Source organism: Delphinus delphis, chromosome 12, assembly GCF_949987515.2.
Source record: "Delphinus delphis chromosome 12, mDelDel1.2, whole genome shotgun sequence".
NCBI classification, from domain to species: Eukaryota; Metazoa; Chordata; class Mammalia; order Artiodactyla; family Delphinidae; genus Delphinus; species Delphinus delphis.
In genome coordinates, this window is record NC_082694.2 from 48,825,301 (window position 1) to 48,847,232 (window position 21,932).

Here is a 21,932-nt window from a genome sequence, read left to right on the forward strand (position 1 = left end):
GGATCTCGAGCAGAAACTGGAATCTAGCTAAAGAGCCCTTTTGAGTATCCTGTAAAAACATGAGAGTTTCTGCAGTGATCACCCAAGTTCAGCTGCGCCTCACTGTCTTCTGAGTTCAGGTTGGGTGAGGCAACTTTCCGTGTGTGTGAATCTTCAGTGGATTGCCTTAATCCAAATTTACAGTTTCAGATTGAACTGTACTTCAGATTAATATCTTTAATATTTAAGTGTTAATGAGAAGTTGAGACGCTTTAGAACTCATCTCTTTTTTAAAATTAGACTATAGTTAACTTACAATTTTATATTAGTTTTAAGTACAGCATAGTGATTCAGTATTTTTGCAGATTATACTCCATTATTGGTTACTACAAATAATGGCTATAATTCCCTGTGCTATATCCTTGTTGCTTATGTATTTTATACTTATCTTTTTAATTGGTCTTTCAACCATAAAAACCAAGTCAGGTGATTTTCCATTTATTTGGCAACTACTGAGTCCAAACAATGAGGATTCACTCAAGTTATTGTCTCTGTAGGTTTTGGATAGATATCACTCATCTTACCAATAGGGCACTTCCTATATCTCTCTCTTCCACAGCCTGGGGTATGGTGTCTGGAGCAAGTCTTGCCAGTGTTTTACTGATGTACAATCTCTTACACTTTATTTCCTCCCGACACACTAGAGTGGGAGGATACGGGCACAATCAGCCTATAAATCAAAACACACTTTACTTGGAGAGGTTTTGGAAGGTTCATAGTTTCCATCCAAGTCTGAGTTACTATCTATTTAAAATGCCCTGCTCTTCCTACTACTGAAATGAAATTGTGACAAAGTAGCATAGATTTTGAATCAAATCACCTTATTTCAGATAGGTGAGCTCTGTAGAGTTGCTGAAAAAGGGAGAAACATACCCATGTTCATTCTCACCACATCCCTCTTAAGCCCATGTGAACCTTCCTTAACTCTTATCTCAGGCTTTCTGCCCTCAGGCATGTTATATAAAATCTTAATTATGATTTCATCTATGGCTCATAACATTTTTATATTCAGTCTAGTATGTGATCCCCCTTAGGATGACCAGTCCTGGGGGAGATACTCATAACACTATGTCTGAAATCATAGAAGAAATTTTGGAGTGTTAAAATAGGAAGAATACTGGAAGTCATTCTTCAAGTCCAACCTCCTTATTTTGGAAATGGGAAAACAGACCTAGAGGTTATCTGTCCCACCGAAGAGCAATGAAGGGGTAACAGGATAAAAACAGAATATTGTCAGATAAAATATAATACTTGAATGACATTATAAACAGTGGCACTCAAGATACAAAACTAGAGATGGCCTACCACTCTCACTAATTCACATCTTCATTTTTTAAAGATTAAAGTAAAAAAAAAAAATTACTCCACATGATGAAACAACCCATAATCTAGTGTTTATTAGAAGCAATTAGCAGTTAAGGCTCTCCCTACATGGCATTTGATAATGCTTATTTGAAATAAGACTTGGCTTGCGTGGAGAGCAGCCAACCCTCATTAAGAAATTTTTTTTTTTAGTGATTAACAAATTTCAAAATCAAGTAAAATTATTTCAACAGAATTTGGCAAAACTTAACCTGAACTTCATATATTACTTTGTTCAAACCGAGAGGGAGCTTTGAATGGCCAAGAAATTATAATAAGGGCATCAAAGTAGTTTTTTAAAAAGTATTTATATTTTCATCATAAATAAATAAAAAAGACTTTGGAGAAATGTTTGAGGTTACTGAAAATGACTTTCAAGGGTATAAATTTGAGAAAAGTTACAGGAGAAATTGTAAATAATAAATTACCATTATATACAGCCCACATGTATGAAATTCCTAGAGGATAATGGATCTTTGAAAATATGCTTTTTTTTTTTTTTTTTTTTTTGCGGTACGCGGGCCTCTCACCGTTGCGGCCAGCATGTGGGATCCTCCCGGACCAGGGCACGAACCCGCGTCCCCTGCATCGGCAGGCGGACTCCCAACCACTGCGCCACCAGGGAAGCCCTGAAAATATGCTTTTTACATTTGATTTTTACAAAGGCAGTACTAATCATGCTTGGAGAGAAGCATTTGTTTATATTCTTTGCATTTTGTATACCACTGAATAAAACCTGAAATATATGTTGCTTAAGAAGATCACTTAAAATCAAATTTAATTTTTCCAGCAAGCAGTTTTTTGAGTGATTGCTACAACAGGAGAGGGAATTAGAAGATGCCGTAGAAAGTTAAATCATGGCGTCTAAGGGAGATGTTTGGAGTCTATTTGAGGACACCTACTGCCCTGCCCATTCACCTTAAACAACTTGGAAAGCATTTTTTTTTTTTTTCACTCTAAAAGTATTACAGTCGATTCCTAAGGTTCTCATGAAAGGTTTTTGTTTGTTTTTTAACATTCAAAGATAGGTGGCAAACTCACTAATATGTGTTTCTATCCCAATATTTTGACCATGAGGGCTTCTGCAGTTAATGACTTACAAGGAAGGATCGTGTTGCTCCCTCATTAATCTTGCCTCAGAATCTCCTTGGGCTATTATGCATTTCTTAGCCTCTTTGTGCCTCCAGAATGCTTTGAAACACCTATTTCCCTCCTGCAGAGTGAACATTATTCAACATAGTTTGTTGGTAGGGAAATGAAACTGAAAGGGGAGGAAAGGATTGTACTGGATAAAACAACCTAGAATGCTTTTTTGGAAGTTTTTTTGTAGCTATGTGTACTTGCTGGAGTTTTACAGTCAGTTGTGCGAGTAGAGACACTGCCTGTGTGAGGAAATTTAGAATGCTACCACTAAAAGTTGCTTGGGATGAGCCTAAGGAAGGATTCTAGAAAAATAAATAAGTGAAATGCTAGGGGGAATTAAATCCCTACTGAAAATTTCATCAACCTAATTAGATCAGCGCAGGCTTTAATTACATTGAGAAACTTTTAGCACTAAAAATCTGGAAGAAGCTATGAAGTGGATGAGGTTCAGAAAATATCCTCTTATGTAAACATTTTCACCCACTGTGAAGAAATAGTTGATACCTGCATGTAATCAGCATGGTCCTCTCTGCCATTTGCAGTGGCATCGCTGTAATTCACACAATGTACCAGTATCAGCACCAGGAAAAAGGTGCAATATTTCCTTTGCGCAAATACCTCTTAATTCCTGTCTTACTTCTTGTGGACAACAGAGAACTTTAGAAGATTGTGAAGGCTTCTCAATCTATCCCCTTCTATAGTAGAACCAGCTCATCAAATGTGGGTTCCCAGGTGTCCTTCTGTTCTGTCTTATTTCCCTCACTACTCAAAGTGAGTTCTTTACATATAAGAATAAAAATCCATGGCAGAATTTGCATTTTAAGTTATTTTTCCAATTTTTAAATAAAAGGCTTTGTGACCTGTTGGAAAAATTTGACCTCAAGGAAACTTTGGAGGGTAAGGAGATCTTCACTGATAATCATGCAACTTGGGAAGAGGGAGGACTTCTTTATCTGGGAGAACGTCCTCATAGGGGTTCCAAAGTCATGATTAAACACGTTTCTCCCAGGTTTTCATTTCCTCCAGACTCTTCCTTGTTGGGGTCTCTGATACCTGTAGATAGTTTCTGCCTTTCCTGTCTTATTACATTGTCACAGTCTATATATTGATAAGTAGCATTTTCTAATGCATTTATGTTAACCTTCCCACATGTCTCATTCATTCTTTTGGAAAGAGAATTGCTGTTTGCATTCCCATCTCACTTCCTCCTAGCCATTTTCCATACATATCCGCATGTTTTTACTCACCATATTATTACATAGCTAAGGAAAATAAATTCTACCTTAATTATGTTTGGCAAAATGTCCTCAAGTTAACTAACCATTTTAAGATAGATTTTACTAATGTTCCCCAAATAGTAGACTGTACAAAAATACAAAAGAATTCCTGTAACACAAGGACTCACACATTGGCTCTGGGCTGCCTTCCTAGAGGTAGGGTCTTGGTTTAGTGACTTGTAAGAGAGCTTAGCTTAGCCTAGATGAAAAGGAGGCAAACTGACTTACAGTGTTGGGCAAAGATTCTAGTCTAGAAAGAAAATAAGTTTCTCCACCTGAAAGAAAAAACCACAGAAGATGGCAGTTTGCTTTTAAAACTTTAACAAGAAAGCAAGATGGAGTCTGTGGGAATGTCAAAGAATTTGACAAATTCTTATGTACCATTAACCTGATTTATTATAAGCCCTGCCTGATGTCTTTCAGATCTTGGAAATACTGAAATGTGTTTCAACTCTTCTGCTGTAATAAATTGTTGGCACTAAAATGCAGACAGAGGTCAATTACCCTTGCCTCCTTTTCATTTTCAAGACAGAAGACCACAGCTTCTTTTAAGTCAGAAATCCCCCTTTCCTTTTAGGATGTCTTTTCAAGAACCCCTGTGAGATAATAGTAATAACCTAAGTTGAGTACTTTTCCTAGTTAGAGCGCATTGCCTGAATGAGCTCATCTAAACATACTCTAGTGATATAAACTCGGTGGTACCTAATTGTGGCTAGGATTATACAAGGCATTCTACAAAGGGATGCTAAAAGTCACAGCTATTATAAAAGGGTAAGAAGAGTTGGTATATTTCAGAATAGTAATAATAACATATTAAGCATTTCCTATTTCTCATGTGATTTCTACAACACCCAGTGAGCTACCCCATTGTACCTAGGGCACAATCAGCAGAGCAGCACAGCAAACATAACAAGTTACTCTTAAAAAATAAATTAATGAAACTTTGTGAAATAATTAGATATTCAGTATTTCAAACATAGCAGCAAGGTAATCATGGAAGACAAACACCATTTTTTTGCGTGTGTGTGGTGGACTTAATGGCATTTTATCTTAGATTTTGCTTTTATTATTAAATTGCCTGGAGGGGTGCACTGTCATTTTTTCCCAGTGCTTTGTGTGTTCAAAAGTAACTCTCTGAGCATCTCACAAGTTACATACTAGCAGTATCCCTATTTGACAAATGACATGGAGACAGGAGAAGTTAGGTTACTGACTAGGAGAAAACAATCACTAAGTAGCAGAGCCAAGATCTGAATCTTAACTAATCTGACCACAGGACTCTTGCCTTTAACAGCTACTCTATGTTGCTTCCTTTACTCATAATATAATCTTGCTTCTATTTCCTTGTTCTCAATATTTTTAGTAAAGTATAATTAAATGAAATGAACTTTATAGGAACCTTGAGGAGAAAGAGAACACAAAAATGCAGCCTAGATTAATAGGATGTTGCAGAAGGGGGTGTCTAAGTGGGAGGGGAAAGAGCAGGAAATATTTCGTGGATGCCCAGTTACACGTGAGCTTCCAGTGGGGATTTTTCTCTTACTGTTCTAACTGGCACTGGAATGTCACCTCTGTGAACTGCTTCTCTGCTCTGTAAGTCTGTATCCCTTCCTCCTCTAAGGGTGTAAAAAAGATAATAATGCTTGTCATAAATTTCTGTACTCTGTAGCCAACCGTATGAACAGGGATACACAAAAAAAAACACATTTGGAAGTACTTTCTAGATTTCTACAAAGTATTGGCTTCATAGATTGCTAAGGGTACATTTCCTTCTGTGCCTTGTAGCCTTGGGGACAAGGGAAATAAGCAATTAGGGCAGAAACCGGGCATTTTGCCATAGGCACTCCTCTTCGAGATTGGGTTCAGGAAGTCCCATCTGCTCAGGTCCCCAAGGAAGTGGAACTCAGGTCTTTAGTCTCCAGAGTATCTGGTGAGTTCTTGTCTGGAATTCAGCTTTTTGAACATAGCAACCTCCCTTCCAGGGGACCCACAGATTTCTATTTCCCATCATATTCGGCAGATGCCCCATAGCCTGGAACTATATCAGCAGTTGACATAATGCATTGCAGTGCTTTCAGATATCAAGCTAGCATAACGTGGTTTGGTAGGGGTTTCAATGACATTTTAAGGAATTGATGCATATTATAGAATATGACATTTTCTAGCCCAGCAGAAAGCAGTAATGAATAATGTCTAAGACTTAACATTTCCTCTTAATTTCAGCACCCACTAGAGTACCTTGTTTAAATTGTTCCATTCACTTAGGTATGTGTGCATTCAATGAGTCAACATTAATCAATACCTACTATGTGCTAGACTCTGTACTACACACTGGGGACACACAGGTAAATAACACACCTAGGAATCTGGAAGGAGAGCCTGACAAGCAGAAAATTAAAGTACAGGTTCTTTAAATGAGGTATTGAAAATTGCTCTAAAAATGCAGCAGAAGCTGTCATTAATTCTGCCAGAGGAAATCTATAATACTTTCAAAGAGAAGGTGACAAAGTAATCTGAGTTATCCTCTCTGTCTCTCTTCGCTCAGCTCTATAATGGGCATGATATTACGTGGGATTAAAGTTCTGCTCTGAGAATTTGAAAAGAATAGGAAAGATGAGATGATATGAAGGATTCGAAAACACATTACAAAGAAGAAGAAAAGCTCCATAGAGATGCAAGCTTGTACTTTACTGAGTTTGAGCCGTATTTTAAAAATCTGATCTCTATCCAAAACAAAGTGAATATTTTGGTCTTCATGTTGATTTCTATTATGAGACGATATACTCTCGTCTTAGTTCTTTGGATCAAGTGCTGTGTTTGGAAGAAAATTATTCCTGTACACCATAATTGGCCTCTGTTTCAGGAGAATTATCACTATTGAAACACATTTAAAACAAATTAATTACTTTAAAATGAAAATAATTCTGTTATCATTCAGAAGCGTGTGATTTTAAATAATAGGAAAATGAGATTTTTATCTTTGTTGAGTAAATGTTCTGCACACAGAGAAATTGGTGACTCTGAGTGTTCAGTTTAGTTCCACATGTATGATATGACTATCTACTATGTGAAGTACCAGGATATGATAATTAGGTTGACATAGGTTATCTAATCCAGGTCATGATAAATGAATTGTCCATCAAACATATATATTTTTCTGAACTTAAGTTTCTAAATTTGAATCAAATGTGATGACAGTAACCAGTTATAGATTGGTATTCCATTAAATTAGTTAAGACAGATTGCTTTAGAATCAGACAGACCTGGGTTCCAATCCTGGCTCCATAGACTTAGTAGTTGTGTGACCTGAGAAAAGTAATTTAATGTTTTTTGCTTCATTTTTCCTTCACTCTAAAGGATTAAGTGAAACTATGTAATTGAAGCACTCAGCATAGTACCTATTATACTGTAATATTTCAATAAATGGTGTGTGTTAACTACAAATACATTTCAGGTAGGAATGTGACCTATACATATATATTTCACAGACATGTAACCTATGTAGTCACACAGGGCCCTCACACACAGAAGGACCCTGCTCTTGGTTTAATATCTTCCTCTTGCCATCTTGAAATTCTTCATAACTTTTGAACAAGGAGCCCTTCATTTTTATTTTGCACTGGACCCTGTGAAGTATGAGGACTGTCCAGGTTGCAGACAAGTCTATGAGATTTTGCACATATTATCTCATTTTAAAAATTATTTCATTTAACTGTCCTAACAGCTTTGTGAGGAAATTGAATTGACTTGGAGGCCACAAGTTATTTATAACATCATCAAGGCCACATCACTCATATGTAGAAGAATCCAGAAGAAAACCTCTGTTTATTGACTCTAACCAGTGTGCATTCCTCTTTTGTTCACCTGAGTTATAATAGACACCTTCCAATGTATCAAAAATTAGTAAAGACGACTGAGAAACTCAGCGTTTTTAGAAAAACACTGATATCTTTTTAATAACTGGGAATAGTCACTTAATTTTTATAGTTCAAATGCAAATAGTTTTTTGTTTTTACTTTTTAAGGATTTTATCATCATCATCAGATTTCACATAACATTATTTTCCAAACTCAGTCACTGTATTCCTTCCCTGCACTCACCACCTGTAGACAAAGCACAGTCTCATATGTAAGACTTCAATGCTTGTTTGAAAGAGTAAATTGACCTTTTTGTTAACATTTTCTTCTATAAGGTCTCCAGACTGAGAGGTATGATCACCAACGATTGAAGTCAATCCTTCGTTAACATTACCTTTTGCTATTATTTAATAATTATTTGATTTATCATGGGTTAATCAACACATTTATATAAAATTACATGGTGTTTATATAGAACAATTTGTAAACAGTGGCATGCGACTTAAAGCAGTAGGTTTTAGGTAGTTTAAAAGGAAGCAATTCTTAGCCCATTTAGGGATTTACTATTCAAGGCGTGGCCTGTGAAGCAGCAGCATCACTATCACCTGGGAGCTTGTTAGATGAAAAACCTCATGCTCCTCCCCAGATCTACTAAATCAGAATTTATATTTTAATAAGATCCCCGGGGGATTTCATATGCAAATTAGAGTTTGAAAATCACTGAGCTAGAGCACCTCAGCCATCATGTTTTGTTGACATCATTGACTGTAAGATGTACAGTTACGTTATGATTGGCATTAAACACTGCCAATTAACCTAGGCTAGAATGCACCTCAACTGCAACTAAGATCTGTATTTTAGACATATTAAAATATAAAACAGTGTATAATTTAGTAGCTCAGTAGTGACCCTGAGGCTTACAGCCAGAGCCTCAGCATCTCAAAGTGCCAAGACCCTGGGGACACCCTCCCGGGCTTAGTTCTCCCCCAGCCCCTGCGTGGGCTCAGCCTTCTTCGGAAGATGGATATCAGGATCTTCGCATCCAATTACACTGAGGGCAAATGAATCACCGGGATCCACCCTGAGCCAGGCCCCCAACAGTCTAAATTTAGAGGCAAATACAGTCTTGGGATGAGTTGTACTTACTATCCAAGCAATAAGCTTTTGCTAACGAAAGAGTTGGAACTAAGCCCATGACCATTAAAGTAAAATGCCTGTGTGTTTTAATAACAATTTTAAACTAGGTCTCCTAACCTCTATTTGATTTTGAGTACTGCTTTCATAGCAAAATTTGTTCACTTGCAAAAGTGCTGAAAATCACTGTGTGCAGGTTTACTTGGGTTAATTATTATTTTTGCAGGGTAATATTCTTATGCTGAATTTTCCATATATACTCATCACATTTTTTCAGGCCATGGTTTATTCAGGATTATTTTACCTTACCAGAATTTGCTAACTTAAACAGATTTCTGTGTATTTATTTACATTTTAACAACTTTGTAACATAATGGGTTATGCCCTAAAGGAAGTAAACTCTTCCTTGGATATAAATTAGACAGTTGGGGATTTGAGGCATTAAGGAACCATTTAGGGAAATGCTCCTTCTGCAACATGAATTTTAATAAGAGCCCCCTAGAGGCAACTAAGCGGTATGACACCTCTCTAAACTGAAGCCACTCAGCCTGAAATTTTCTTGGTGATTAAATGAACAGAGATGCCTTTAAGTGACATAAATGGGCAAACCATTAATCCCAGGAAGAGTGTGAAGTGTGTGCTTACGTGATGCTTATAAAAAGATAACTTTGTCTGAAGTGAAGTGGCTGCAGACTTTGCAGTAAGAGAGGAAAGTACAACAGACCCCCTCAGAATTTCTTTAGGACACCAGATTTTTATGGTACTTTATAACTTTCCCCACTATCTTCCTCTAAACTCAATTTGTAATTAGAGGCTATTTGTTCTTGAAAATATATTCAAACTAAATTTCTTTGTCTTTATTAGATTAGAATTACACTGAAAGTACCACCACTTACTTTAATCCCCCAACCAGGGAAATGCAGCCTTTTTTTCACTTCATACAACTTTACTCGCACTTCTAATGCAACTCTTTCTTTCTGTCTTGAAAATACACATAACGCAGGAAGCAATTAAATTTGAAGTGGAATATCCAGAAGTGTAGTTTAAGTAATAGGAAAGGTTTTTACGTTCATATTAGTTTTTCTTTAAGTACTGTAGTACTTATGATTCTTGAGTAACAATCCTTCGAAATGTGTACATTTATTCACCAAGCCCTCACTGAGCGCTAGCTATGTCTCTAGCACTGATTAGATGCTGGCTTTACAAATATGGATGATTTTCATTGCCTTGGCTGGATTCTGAAGACACATAACCATGAAAATGAATTTCAGTGCTTTTAATTCAACAACAACAAAATGTATCAAATGACCTCCATGAAATGAGCCTGTGCAGGATGCCAAGTGAGGATAGAAAAAGAATAAGACATGGTACAGATGAAACGCATAGGTAATTAGGTCACCTGATTCTGCTTTTCCACCTCACCTTGGGCTTATCTCTATCATAGTATTGCTACTATAATTGTATCATGTTTGGTCAACCAGGGTTTCTCAGGAAGATTAAGCCCTAATGCCCTAAGACATCCATTGTATGTAATAGTGCTAGTTATGTATCATCATCGGGAGAACCGAGAAAATAGTTACTCAACTAATTTTCTATGTTCTGTGGTTCAGATGAGGACTTTGGTTGAGAAAAGCTAGGGGAGACTTTTTTGCTAGCAGGCATTGTGACTATTTCTTTAGTGCTAGAACCTGAGGCATAGTTGGTGCTCTATAACCCTTGAGTAGATTCATTATAATTATACTTAAGTGAGATAAGTTCTACAACAAAGGTTTGTGCTGCATTCTAGGGCAACACAGTGTAGAGAGGGGCGGTCAAGAAATGTAAAAAACCAGACTTTCCCAAGGAGATACTATTTGAGCTTAGCATTGAAAGGAAAATAGTATATCTCCAAGTGAATAGGATGTGAACTACAAAGTTTGAGACAGAGGATAAGTTGGAGAAAGGGCACGGTTGTAAAAGAATACACAGCCATGCTTGGGGGAATGTCTGGGGTCAGTCAGTGTGACTAGGGAAAGGATGTACAGAAGGGAGGTGAACACTGACGCTGGATGAAAATTGAAGGAAATGATGTTGAAAATGGATAAAATGATGACAGGGTATGACTGCCCCAATGGTTGAAAGTTTTGTGTATTAAAAATCATCTCAGAGTTTATTAAACTGCAGGTCCCTGTCCCCATAGCTTCTGATTTAGCAGTGGACCTGAATTTTTAACAAAAATTTAAGGTAATACAGATGCAAATGATATAAGGACTTTAACAAAGACTGCTACTTGTTATAGGGTTCTATGGATACTTCTAGAAAGGTCTGTGATAGGGCCAGGATTTAATATGAAGGATCAAAAGACCCTAAGCCTCCAGTTTAAAAAGGAGAGAACTGAAACACACCAAGGGAGAGATGTTAAGGGTTGATCTAGCAAAGGGAAGAATGGGGAATAACAAACAATCCAGAGGGACCTCAAAGGTAGAATCGAGGTGACTGGATGAGTTTTGGGGAAGAAAGAATAAAAAATACCAAGACAAGACAAATCTATATATTTCAACCAAAACAAAGCAATCAAACCAGATATTTTTCTTCAGATCAGAGCTCAAAGGAATGGGGAACAAGGGCAGTGGGAAGCATGAAGGAAGTAAGAAAACTGGCTTCCCGGGATGCGCTTTTTGACTGTTTGGCCTGCACAACCTTGAAAGTTGGCCAGCACATGTGAAGTGTAACCCAATGCGTTTTACTTAACCTCTCTGAGCACCAGGTTTTTCATCGGTCAAGTGAGGGGATTAAGTTTTATGTACTTTAAGGTCCTTTCCTACAATCTTTAAGTCCTGAGGTAAACCCTTCCTATAGTAGTGGTTGCAAACACATAAGCATTTTTTTACAAAGCTATCTGCAAGTCCTATTCTCAAAAGTCCTCTAGCCAAAAAGGTTCTAACATATCACTCTGAGTGACCTTCATTATCCTCACAAGATAAGAAAAGATAAGATTTTTTCCACCTCCCTGATCAAAAGCAAAACAGAACAAAACAACAAACAAAATACTCCTAAAGTCTGAGACAAAATGTGGGTTGAAAGAGATTCTTATCTTCCTGCTTAGTTTATTATTTTTTCTTTCTTTCTTTTCACGTTGCCCTTAAGGAAAGTTTGGTAAAGGCTCCAGAATCAGATTATCAAGAAGCAGCACAAATTTAAGAGTCTTTCTCTGCCCAGGCCCTTGAAGTCTTTCTGAGGCAACCACCTGCTTTGATGCTGGGAGGCCAGCATTCTCATTAAGCTTTACGGTTTTCAATCAAACAAGCTTCATCGCTCTAAACCCGTAGCCGGTCCCACAGTCCAGTAATAGGGCATATGATGAAAACATCCAGTGTTTTAAAAATTCAAAACACGAGATATGCTTCCACTGCTATGTACCTCCTTGATTTCTAGCAAAGGTAGGTGGATGGGTTCTTCATGTCATTGCCTCGTAGTTTATTTTTAAATAACAATTTGAGTCTAGGAGAGGGATGGTGCTTGTGAACAGGTGAGTGATCTCTGCCAGAGAGTAGAATGATATTATTTTAAGAATGGTATTTTTAGGGATTGGCCTCGAGGAAAGTTTTAGCCTGGAAATTTTTAACATGGAGCAGGGAGATACCAGAGGCCAAGTATGTCTTCGGTTCTTTGGAAGGAAAAATACTCATACCAATCTCTCCCTTCCGGCCCTAGGGCTGCAATGCATTAAAGAAGAGAAATCAGAGAGGAACTGTCTCTGCAGTTGGTACTATGATCACACATGCTAAGCAGTGAGTAAGTGTGGGAGGAGGTGAAAATGTCAGCAGAAGAGATGGACGAGGTTCAAAAAGTGCTTTCTCCTGCTTCAGGGTTATTATGGTCTGCTTCCCTCTTTGCCGGAATCCATGTTCCCTTTCATTCTGTTAAGAATACAGAGTGTATCTGAACCTCCAGTAATTTTATTAGGAGGGAAGGAAAGAAGGAAGGAAGGAAGGAAGGAAGGAAGGTGGGAGGGAGGGAGGGTGGGAGGGAGGGAGGAAGAAAGGAAGGAGAAAGAGATTGAGAGGGAGAGGGAGAACTTATTTTTGATAATCCTCTTTCTTAGTGGGAAAAATAACATATACAAAATTCAAATATAAGAGCAACTATAAGAAGGTACATGATTCAAAGAAGAAAATTCTGCATGGTGGTAAGATCTTTTAACAAAAACATAATTAAATTTTAAATACAGGGGATCTCTAAGGGGCTTGAAAGAAAAGAAAAATTAAGAGACATGATTTAATCTAGCTTTCCGTGGAATTTTCCAGGATGCCAAAACCAGATCTGAGGAAGAGGTGGGGGACGATGTTTACTCCCACTTTCCCATCCATATTCCTGGGATGTTATTTTTTTCTTTTACTTTATTTTTTGGTCCTGAGATCCCATATCCAATATAGTGCATGTGTGGTTGTCTGCATTTTCTGTGCCACCTAGCTGATGAATTTCCCAAATCTGGATGAAATACATTGGAGTCCATTAAACTGTAGCTGTTCACATTCCCAGCCTTTTCCACAAGGCTATACAATTTTAAAGAAAAAGAAAAGATGGTATCATTTCATCCTCTTCAAAATGAAGGGAGAACTGAAGAGGCATGTTTTGGCCTCTCTGTTAACCATTAGCAGAGCTGGGTAGAGAAATAGGTCTTACGATTCTTGCTCCAGACTCTTCTGCATTATAGCTCCTTCTACCGGCTTCCATCTTATTATTGATTCCTTCCTAACTTCGTGGAACCAGTGAGCACTGCAGGTATCTAAGATGTCATAGTTCTGTTTGATAACACCTGGCTTGTGTCTGACTAATCAATGAGATAAAATTGCCTCAGAGCAAAGAAGGAGCTAAGCTTATCTTATGCAACAGTACATTTTCATGGTATTTAAATACACTCTAATCTATAATGTGCATGGCAGACCTGGCAGACTGTAACTAAATTGAAGTGGTTTTTAGATCCTCCAGGTCAACTCTATATAAACTTATGAAAGTCTACTTAAAGCAGGTGTTAATGCACAGTAAAATTATCATGAAAAAATTTTTTTCTTAAGCTTGTAGCTTACTTTCAAATTTCAGACTCTTCTCTCCACTCTTCCTGTTTCTTAAGCACTTTCCAAATGACCATTTTGGACCTTCTTGATTGCATTGCAGAAGCCAAGGTCATGATTTCTGAGAGTTAATCTCATAATCACTTGAGAAACTCAAGCCTGTGACATAGTATATCTGACCCCATTCATCAGAATTTCTATTGTTCCAGTAGCATACTAAAACCCATGTATCTAGCATGTGTGTCAACCTAGTATCACACCATTTGAAGGACAGACCCAAGAGCTAAATTCTCAAATGCCTGAGCATATTGGATCCTTGCAACACCCTGATTTAATTTACCTATAAATTCCTTCTTAGGTAGTCATGTTATCCTATAAACATCAAGTGTTAACATCAGAAGAAGATATAGCAGCATATATCATAGTGGTTAGAAAAAAAAACAAAACACCTAATGACACAAGTGAGGAAACTAAGGCATAGTTAGATTAAGTGACTTTCCCCAATTTGTTATTACTATTATTTGCAAAGATGTCTCTAATAAGTTGGGTATCCTTGATACACCCAATACGATCTTCAGTTTACCAAAATAATAACCATGTTGGTAGAAGCAAGTGCAACATTACTCAGTACTTCTTTCCCCTAATTTTCATTTAAAGATAAACTTAGAATGGGAAAAGGCATTTTCCCATTGCCAGTTTTTTAAATGTCACAATCTTTCATGTCATTTTTCTCTTCTTTTATTCTTACCAGAACTTTAATGATCATATGATTCCACAAGCATCTCCCAAATTAACCTTGAGTTTCTTGTCTGTCGTCATCTAACAGAAAAGTTTATCACGAGCTGTTGGAAAAAGGTCACAGTTCAGTTATTCCTCTAGAAACTTTACTTCTAAGTTGAGCTGTGAGCTTTTGCAGGGCCCATAAAACATGTCTTTCACATTTATTACTATCCCTTGCCACAGAAAGCAAATCCTAGTATTTTCACTTAGAAATTCCACACACACCCTTACTTTTAGTCTCCTATCATAACCAAACTCTACAGATTATACTATATCCATCACTGCAAGGATGTAACTGTAATTAAGTAATAGAATTCTAATTAAGCAATTATGTGTGTTCTTATCATTTTCAGAAAAAAAAAAGTAGTTCACGTCAGGATTTTTTTTTTTAAGCTTTTCAACTACCTGCTGTATTTAAGCAGTTCTTTCTTCTTGCTTTTGGAGTCAGGTACCTCTCTTCTAATTATTATTTTTGTTCCTCATTTAATCTAAAACTCTGTCTAGGCAATTTGCAATATTAATTTCTCATATAAGCAATCAGTCTGCTTTCCTACATTTGATTTTGCATCCCCCAATTTCTGATATGCCTTTCCGCTCTCCTTCAATTAGGTTTATAGTTATTGAGATGACTAAAATCTACTCTACCGACTGACAAAACAATTATTCACCCTTTCCACCCTGTTTAAAATGCATTAAATTTCTATCCACAACTGGAATTACAGTGCATTTTCTGGCTTCTTATAGAAAACATCAAACCATTTCTGATGATTTCCTTTTCATCAAGCGCAACTGCCTCAACCCCAATTAGCACGACAAATTTCTCAATCATGTATTCCTCCTCTGATGAAGAAATTATGACTTGGTTTCTGGGATGTTGACTCACACAACTTTCACTGAAGCATATTTGCTCTGAATTACTTCTCTTTCTCATTTCTCCTTATCTTAAAATTCCTCTTTCATGCAACACCCAACCCCTCATGTTTTTGGAAAAGCATCACCAAGTATATTTGCTTTATTACACCATAATTTTTAAGTCAAGTGTTTTTTTTTTTTTAGTATTTTGCACTTAGCATTGTGGGAGTACTCACAAGCTTTCCCCCGAAATAGCTTACCATCAAACTGGGAGGTCAGATGTCAAAAGGTAAACATATTTGTTTATTTCTTCAGTGTTTAGTGATCACCTTCTAAAGCCTCATTTTATTTGGAGCCATTTGATTTATCAATTTTTATAAGGTCTGAATCCGGCCTCTTAGTGAGCTTGTAATCTAAGAGTAAGGTGGTTTATTGTATGGGCCTTAGAGGAATACCGCCTAGGACTTGGTTTTTGTCTGACCTTGTGCAAGTAAGTCACATTCTGTCCCTCTGTTTCCTCATTACCTCATTTATAAAGTAGAGCTATAAAAGTATCTCATGAGGTATTTGTGAGGTTTAAATGAGATACTTAATATACCTTTAGGAGAATTAAGGATTAGAGCTGATAAGCATGACTATGGCTGGCACTGAGATATTTTACACATACTGTTTAATCTTCATAATAAACAAGTAGGGTGATCATTATTCTCTGTGATTTCTTTTTCCCTCTAAGGAGATGGCTCAGGAAAGCTAAGTAATTTGTCTGAGGTTTCATCCTATTAGTACATTGAACAAAGTTTCAAAATAATTCAGTCTGATTCTATAACCTGTTTCAGGGCAACAGCAGGGAGAGAGTTGAATAAAGGTAGAAAAAATAAGTTCTGTTTTAAACTCATTCATTTATTTGTTCAAGAAATTGACATGGAGGAGGTACTGAAGCTTTGGAAATGGACATGCTCATTGAGAAAAGTAATGAGGGGAGCCAGGAGGAGACTCATTCATTTTTTTTATTCTAAAAAGTATGTACTGAACACTGAGCTGCATTCCCAGTGTGTGCTGGCTGCTAGACAACAAACAAGAAAATCTATTTTGTCCCTAAAAAATCTGCAGAGAGATTCCTCTGCTGCTATGGAACGCAGGACAGATGCTCAAGAGAAAGATTAGGAGCCAGTCACACAGAGGAGGTATAGAAGATTTGGGAATGTACATGCCCATCGGAGAAGGTAACTAGAAGAGAGGCAGGGAGAGAATGGAACCCCTGAACCTCGAGAAGTACCTATGTTAAGAAATAAGGGCAGGGAGAGAAGACAGGGAAGAGGTCAGAAGGGAAGGGAAGGGATGTACCCCAGAGTCTAGGGCAGGAACCTAATGACAGGTAAGATCACAGGAGGGGACAGCTTGATAGGGGGCCTTATGGCTGGAGAGGAGGAGGTAGATGCTTGAAAGTAGACACTTGGGCCGCTACAGCATATCAGAGACACCAAGCCTGCTGACACGTCAGTCAAAGTTTTAAGGGATTGTGATGTGGCTAGAGGATTATTCTCATTTGAGGCAACTAGGACAAAGACCCAGATCAAGCCTAGGACAGAACCATGACCCTCCCAAGACAGGCTCCACCATCTGACTTTGCTTATTTAGAATCAAGTCCTAGGAATTTTTTTCCATAGGCCTCTTAAAGACTGAGGAGCAAGCTAGCAGGACCCTTCTTCCAGACAGACTAGGGCAATCCCTACTGCAATGTCCCGTGTAGGGTGGGGCCCCTGCAGGCTTCTGAACCAGATGGGCAGATGGGTCCCTCCTCCCAGGGAGAGCCGGCAAAGTTCACCATCTGTTTTGCCAGATACAAATCTTTCTCTTTGTAAGTTTGACCTGGCCGAGCCATTTCTTCTAGTAGTTGGCGATGAAATTTTTGTGAACTACACAGCATTCCAGTTCAGGCACAATGGAAGAGTGGAGAGAGTTAAGGATCTAGAGTTAGACAAATCGGCACTCCAATCCTGGGTCCAGCATTTCTGACGAATTGTACAACCTCTTTGTATGTGAGTTTTTTGTATAATGAGAGAGGATAACAAAGGGTTATTTTGACAATTTAAAATGGCGTATATCAACCTAGAAGCACAAAGAGAGGATGCTCCCCAAAACAGAAGCATTTTAAATAGTATGGCATATATTATGAAAAACAGTAACAGTTATTGTAAAAGACATGGGAGATCTGAGAAAGGACAAGGATCTGAGAAAAGGTGATAGAGGCAACTCTGAAAGAGCAATGGTCCCAAGAACTCAGATAGCAAGAGGTTAAGGAAAAAGTGGATAGTGAAGAGATAGAAGAGGTCTTTTTTTTTTTTTTTTTTTTTGAGGAAAGTTGGCAATGGTCAGAAGGAGAGATAGACTATTTGGACTATGGATGGAAGAAGTCTAATGCTGAAGGGAAATTTCTGACTCCTGATCATAACTATGAAATCAAAACAAATGTGGAAATCAGTTCTAATCTAGCTGGGAATACAGATGCTTTTGAAAAATTAGTTTTCTTATAGGAAACCACTTATGGAGTTTTAGGGGTACGTTAAGAGAGAGAAATTGAAAATGCTGGAAAGATAATAGCTTCTATAGCATGTTGTTTATTCTTCCTTTATAGCCTTTATTTATTTTTGCATTGTTTCAGCTCTTGGGCCTCATTTTGTTCATGCCATAGCAGGCTGAAGGGGAACTATTAAGAAATGCAGTTAATAACAGCGATGGACATTAAAATGATGCTGGACTCTAAGCCCTCACTTGAAAAAATAGCTGGGATGCCTACCCCTCAACTCCTTCCTCCCTATGGCAGAATTCCAAGTGATGTGCATTCTCTGAGACAGTCTTTCCAACCTTCCTGGGACCACCATGGGTGCTATTCTTTGATCTGCTTCCATTAATCTTACATTTGTCTGCCAGGGAAAACTATTCATACTCATAGTCTCAGATGTTGACCCTGACACCCTTGCTAAGGTGCTTCCCTCACTTGGAACAGGGGTGGGGGTGAGGAGTTGGCCAGGAGCAGGGCGAGGTGCACCTCTTTTCTTACTCTGGCACATAAATCATAGTCAAAGAATTTGGAACATGCCCCACTCCCTACAAAAAAAAAAAAAAAAGCAAGAGAGAGCAAGAGAGAGGAAGTAGTACAGAGAACAACTGAGTAACCTTCAGAGCATCTCTTATATCTCAAAACAATTAATTAGAGACCATATTCTTTCCTGCTTTCAAAACTCAGAACATATTTTCTGTCAAATCAGATCACAGTCTAAGAAAATGTTCCTTTTTCTTGGTTGAATGTCTTAAACTCAGCACACTAGGGTCTCACCATCATTTCCAAAGCCGTCTTTATATTTTATTCAAGATGCCCACTACAACCTCATAAAAATATACACCCAATGCTCGATCTCCCCAGCATACCAGAATTTCCAACCTGGATGTGCAAATTGGACCCAAATCGGATGCTTCATTATTGTTTCTCTTGGTTCCTTCTGAGCAGAGGTCTTCTCTTATTCATTAGAGTATCCCTCCTAGTGCTTGGAGAGTGGCTTGGACATAGGCACAAAATACAGGTTGGCTGAATAAATGAGCAAATAAATTGGTATAGAGCATCACAGAGGGGTCAGCCCTAAACAGTATGAGTCTTCTCTAATGTTGAGACAGGATGGAAGGAAGAAGGGAGATGAGGACCCTATGGTGAAAGACGGAGAAAAGGGAAAACGAGAACCCCCCCAAGTTTAGCACCCTTTTTTAGGATTCAGGTAGTGCCAGACGGAATGGAATCAAGGACGAAAACATAAACATAAATAATTGCTTCAATGATTAAGTAAGCACGCAGCCCATTTATACCATTCCCGTGGGTCTTTAGGAAGAGACATTCCTCAGCCCATTTTCTCCAGTCCTTGCTCTGTCTTAGAAGGCTTTATTTTTTGGCTTAATGATTCTCTTTTAGCATAACACACACTACCATGTCTAATACAGTTGTCAGAAGGTCTTTCTCCATGTTTCATGATCTGGAGCAAATGGTTCCCTCTATGGCCCACCCGCACTGATGCTTACAGGTGTTGAAGGTTGCCAGATAGTTCTATTTCTTTCAGGACAAGGAAATTTATAGACATATGAATAAAGTTTCAGTTTACATAGATATGACCATATGTCCTGATCTACCTTGTTATCAAATATGAAATACAAAACTAAGGAATTTTAAACATACTTTTATAAGTTCAAGTATACCTTATCAGTTTGGAAATATTTTTAGCTGTAATGCATAACAATTATATTATTGTCTCAGATTGCTAATTTTAAAGAAATGTGTCACTATTTATTAGTTTCCTTTTCACAATTTTCCCCTTTTTAAAAATATCTTTTCATAGGTTTCATAGGCTGGGATGCCAAGGGTATTGTTGTCATACAACTTCAAGTGTATGATAATATCTATTTTCCTTTAAGGTTTCTAATATGTGCCATCCAACACCATGTTTTCAACATCATAGATGTATTGGATATAAGAACAACTATCACTTGCCACATAAAACACCTCTGTAATCTCTAAAACATGGCCAAACATGTAGATGTTACTAAAGAAGTCAAGGGAAATTTGGTTACTTTCCCCTTTGCAAACAACAAATAAAATTACATTGTACAATTAATACACAAAATCTATTCTGTTAGAACCACCAACCACAGTGATCAGATCTACTCCAAAAATATGATGCTATATTTGGGTCTATTTGATTCATAAATCGTTTTCCTTTCTACTGTCTAAATCTTATTTTATGAGTCATGGTTTAAAAATGGATAGTATTAAAGACAAAAGTTGAATGTCTTACTATATTTTTAATTTAAAATTCTTTTCATTTTAACAGTTTTTAATGAAAGTTGTATATACGATTATCTCTGCATCTTCTCACTGTTTCTCCCTCATATTTGCCCTTTTCCTCTCCTACTTGGCAGGATTTGGCTTTAGGCTCAAGGATCTTTTTTTGGTCTTTGTCCAGTTTAGTGACAACCACCTTGCTGGGGTGAATGCGTGCGCGCTCAGTTGTGCCATTAGCCTTCTCCCGCTGCTGTTGCTCAGCGTAGATGACATATTTCTTTCTGGAAACCTGGACTACTTTGCTAATTTGCTGCCCTTTGTAGCACCCTCACACAACTTGAACTTCATCCTTTCGGATGGGCATGAATGGAACATTGTCCTTCTGCCTCAGCTCTTCGGAAAGAGAAGACATAATCTTCCTGCGAATGTGGGAAGCACGTTGACATGCCTTTTACGGTTCTTGCCTCAGTCAGAAATCACAAAGGGATTGAATTTCATTTTGGCCGCTGGCGCTTCAGTGATCTTCCTGTATTTTTTATACAGCACAGTTTGTCTAATAGAGAAGCTATGGGAGAAAGGTATATACTTGGAAAGTCCATGTTCTTTAAGTACATGTATACAAGTTTCCATTGATACCAGGTGACGTAGGCCCCATGGGTTCGTGTCCAATCCATTTGTCAGTGTGTAAGAACTGAGCTAGAGCTGGGCTGATTGGGATGAAGAAAATATTCTCTGCATATCTTTTGTGCATTCGCTTAAAATGGATCCCCTTAGGTATCTCACGTAGCAAATACTCACCTAATTATGCTTTAGTTTATAAGGCTCAGGAAGTAACACTTGATCAAAAACCCATGGCTCAGGCTTCCCTGGTGGTGCAGTGGTTGGGAGTCCACTTGCTGATGCAGGGGACACGGGTTCGTGCCCCGGTCTGGGAGGATCCCACGTGCCGCGGAGCGGCTGGGCCCGTGAGCCATGGCCGCTGAGTCTATGCGTCAGGAGCCTGTGCTCCGAGGCGGGAGAGGCCACAGCAGTGAGAGGCCCGCGTACCGCAAAACAAACAAACAAACAAAAAAAAACATGGCAATGTTCAAATAAACAGCACAAACAATCTGATCTTAGATAATTTCATTTTGAAATGACTGAGGGCAGGGCATTGAGGGAGAGCTGGAGGAAAACAATGTGCTCTATTTGGACCAGGCCAGGGGCTTTTTAAGACTGGCAAGTCTTGATCACTACACTGATTTTGGCCCATTAGGCTGGGATGCCTTCCCCAGGAACGGCTGGGATGTGCCCCAGGAACGTGCTCTGTTTCCCCATCTTCATGAGAAGCTTCCTGATGCTGGTGTTTTGGTGCAATTTTGTCCTCTGCACTTAGATGACGTTTTTTTTCCAGACTTCTTTCTCTAAATTCCTCTGTGATCATGTACACACCACACACACATGTTTCTCGCTATGAGCATCCTTTCCACTGAACTAAGTTCCTGTTTAAAAAAAAAAGCATCCAAAAGGTCAAGCTTGACACAACAGATTACACGGTCTTAGAGGCGGACAGTCTGTGCTCTGAAACCTGTGGCCCTCTCTATCCTGGTTACCGAGAGAACCTGGACGA

At 38.2% G+C, this 21,932-nt stretch overlaps 1 protein-coding gene and 1 pseudogene across 18 annotated transcripts in view; one reads left to right on the forward strand and one right to left on the reverse strand.

The window, feature by feature from the left end:
* The window catches only part of NRXN1 (neurexin 1), a 1,121,172-nt gene that overhangs the window by 437,020 nt on the left and 662,220 nt on the right, over positions 1-21,932 (forward strand). The window lies entirely within an intron of this gene.
* Positions 20,376-20,821, reverse strand: LOC132435335 (large ribosomal subunit protein uL24-like; annotated as a pseudogene).